The following is a 4,052-nucleotide window of genomic DNA, read 5'->3' on the forward strand; positions in this document are numbered from 1 at the left end:
GTCATGATACGCGCGCGCGCTCACGAAATGGGAGCGCAAGGGAAGTCAAAAAGCCATCGACAACACAAATGTAACAGAACTACACATTACCCAAGTAAAGTAATCATTACCAAAAATAGAAAATACTATATTTCATTTCATTTTTATTTATTTACAAAAAAGAGGGGGATGTCACGCCAAACCCTTGGTTGCAGCTTAAAATGGAATAATCTAACTAAGCAATTGTTCGTGGCTTCAATCGAGACAAGCCCTGGTGACGAAGCTGCTCATACATAAACTCGTCGCCCAGCTTAAAGTGGTCATTCTGGCTATTCCTTGGCTAAGTGGCGAGGACCTCGCTGACGACCGATAGTTCCAAACACAGCCGCATCATACTCAGAGCCATTGTCAGTATCTATCGATACAAAGTTGATGGTCGGGACTTCAGTTGCTACACCAAAGAAAAAAGATGCCAAAGGCAATTCAAGCTACACACCCAAAATATGCCATCATTAGGATGTGGTGAAAGAAAAAACATCCTCACCGATCTTCCCTAGTCCTCTGCCCTTAGAAAAAAGACCTTTTTTGTAAATCGAAGCCACATCTCAGCTTCAACCGTTGTCTCCTCATGATCTCTTTAGGGAACCACGTCCCCCACAAAAACCTGAATGGACAAACTCCCTCCCGACAGGAACATTCACCTCCAACGAGTGCCCTGTAGGATGATCATCGGGATGGCCTATTACATGCCTCACAACCCTCCCATGAGAAAAGTTCATAGGGAAACAAAAAGAACCAGTTCAACTCTCAAGATCACCGGTCCCTAACTTAGGCACAACTATTTTCCTACTCATCCCTTTCGTAGAAGCTTCACCCATCGACTTGCGCTTCACGTCTGGCTTATGAGCCTTTGCCCACATATCACTTATGGCTTTGAGGAGGGCACTCTTGTTGACAGACAGTACTCCTTCACCAGACATCACAACAAACACACGGAGAGAGAAGACAAAAAAAAAAAAAGAATCAACGAGAACAAAAACGGTGCAAACCTTCCTTACCCCAAGGTCTACTTATAATGATCTGGGCACAGAAACCCAGGGGAGTATATTATTGTGTAATAATGTCTTTTAATTATTTTATACCTGTTAAAAAGATTCTATTATCCTTGTGTGTTGTGTAGCTTCCAAGGAGCAAGTAAGTCGAGGAACTAAATATGTATATGAGAAATGTGTCGGCATTAATCTCAAGACATATGAACGGCTCGGGAAAAAGATATGATCGATCAGGCTTAACTCGTAGATGACCGTCTGATTTGGACTTTGGCGAAGGGAGTGTCATGTTTAAGTGAACTTCTAAAATTTATCTTCTTTTGAAAAAAAAAAAAAATTAATCTTAGTATGATTTATTGTCAATAATTAAAGTAAATCAAAGCAAAGGATATATAAGTTGATGCTTGTCAAAATTTTCTCAATCGTAGAATGATTATTTAACATTTTAGTATTGCATAAAAATTTAGCACATACTTAGGTAATTAAAGTGACAAGTAGAGATGTCATAAGTTATTACATAAAAAAACTTAGAAAGGTGATAAAATGACAGGGCTTAGCCCAATTAAAATATTCATTATGTAATTATGTGTACCCATGTTCACTCTTCTCCTGAGTTAGGGAAGATCAAATTGCAAAGTTGATGTACAATGATATTTCAGCAATAATAGTCGTACCGGGCTGTGAAGATCGTAGTCAATTGATATGGAGGCAATAGTTCTCCGTGAATATTGTAGATGATGACTGTAACGTCAGTTTATTATAGAGGTCATAGTTGAAAGTCATGATAGTAGACGGTCATGTAGGTTGTAGATGGTTTCTTTAAGAGCGACAGTTGACCATAGAGATTATAATAAGGAGCTACAATAACTTCTGTATGTCACAGAGGCACGAGTTGGGAGTTATGTGAACTGTGGGTCCTGTAAGTTATAGTTGGTCGCAAAGGCCATAGCGGGGAGCTGTAATAACATAAACCGCAAAGGCCAGAATTGAGAATTGCATTAGTTTCTGATCATGTAGATCGTAATTGGTCATGTAGGTCGTAGTGCTGAACTAATATAACTTTCGTAGGCCACAGATGTCAGAGTTGAGAGTTGTATGAGCAGTGGACTACGTAGATCGTACTTGGTCACGTAGGTCGTAGTGGTGAGTTGAGATAATGTTCATAGGCCGCAGAGGCCAGAACTGGGATTTGATGGGTTGTGGACCATGTAGGTCATGATGGTGAATAGCGATAATGTTCGTAGTCCACATAGGTCAAAGTTAGGAGCTACATGTATTGTGGATCACATAAGTCTTAATGATGAGTTGCGATAACATCCATAAACCATAGATGCCAGAGTTGGGAGTTGCATGAGCTATTGAAAATTTAGGTCGTAGTTAGTCATGTAGGTCGTAATGATGAGCTGGAATAATGTTTGTAGGCTATAAAGATCTGAGTTGGGAGTTGCGTGAGTTGTGGGTCATGTAGGTCATAGTTGAGAGCTGTGCAAGGAGAGAATTTCATGTCTAGAGAAAGACGTTGTTTTCTGAGTGCGGCAATTATAAGCAGTTATTGCAGATAGTTATTGTCAGATCCTTAATACGACATTACTCATGATAACATATGAAGAGTATGTTGTTACACCATTTATGGGGTGTGTTGTTAAAACAACTTCAAGGGGTGTCGTTATATCTTCTGTGGAGTACATTGTTACACCATCTTTGGGGTGTGTCACTACATCTTCTTTGGGTGTGTTGTTTTACCATCTTCGATGTGTGTTGCTGCACAACGTTCAAGACAATGCACTGCTTCATCGGGTGTTTTGTTTCTTAGCAAAGTATGCCAAAATTCCGCAACATACTACAAGATTTTGCAAGGGATATCATTGCAATGAGTAGGGGCAGTCAGTGAGTGGTGTTTGACGGTGGTCTGCTACTGCAAGAGCTGGTGGCATTCCGTAGACCATTGGTATAGAACAACAGACCTCAATTCTTTCTCCTTCAAGCTCCAGGCTTCCTCAGGTTCAAGGTCTAGGTCCTCCCCTTTTCTTGAAGGGGGCATGACTCTATTTATAGAGTTTATAATAAGTCTCCTTACAAATAAAAAAGGAATTCGGATCACCCTAGCGAATTGCCCGGAAAGATTTTCTCAAACATATGGTGTTTTGTGAAGATTTGAGTGTTTTAATGATGTCATAATTGAGTTACCTTAGGCTCGTTGGATCCGTCTTGTCAAGGCGCTTAATTTTACTATAAGCTTGCTAGATTTTGAATGTATTTAACCTTTTAAATGAGCACTATAAGCTTCCAAAAATGGCTTGAAAGCTCGATTTGAGCTTAATTTGACTTGGATTGGACCAACTTTGATTTCAATGTGTTGTCTCATTGAGATGGTTAGTTTGATTGTAAGTTTGGTGAAATTGGATCTGGATGATTTTAATTGAAGTATGAACGTTTCTTGTTTAAAAAATTACACTGAGATTTGTGTCACATCCCAATATCTGTGTCGGTTGATGAAATTTGTTGATGATATATCATAAGTAATACATTATCTTTTATTAAGAAAAAAAGATCCATTAGAATCAGAAGGGATGTAACTTTTCCCATTATAACTAGCAAAAGTGCTACTTTTACTACTTTTAGATGTTAAAGTGAGCATATCATTGTACAATTTATTAATGTAATGCAAAAAAAAATGAATAATAATATAATTAGCTTCAGTACCATAATATAGAGCAATAGTAAATAAAACATCCCTTAAATCATCATTATTGGCCCGAGAAGACTCAACAATTCCAAAATATGTTATATAACTTTAAACCTTAGGTCCAAAAACATTATTATTTTTGAAATATTTTTAAAATAAGTTTATTACTTTTTTCATTTTTTTTTTTAGCTAAAGGGTGCCAACATGGAGCATCACAATCATCATCTTAGTTGCATTTCTACAACCTAAATCATTACGTATGTCGAATATGCATGATTGTTTCTACTATATTTTTACTTCTAAGTTTTTAAACAAGTTCTTACTAATTAAAGCCTTCT

This window comes from Phalaenopsis equestris, unplaced genomic scaffold (assembly GCF_001263595.1).
Source record: "Phalaenopsis equestris unplaced genomic scaffold, ASM126359v1 Scaffold000012, whole genome shotgun sequence".
NCBI lineage: Eukaryota > Viridiplantae > Streptophyta > Magnoliopsida > Asparagales > Orchidaceae > Phalaenopsis > Phalaenopsis equestris.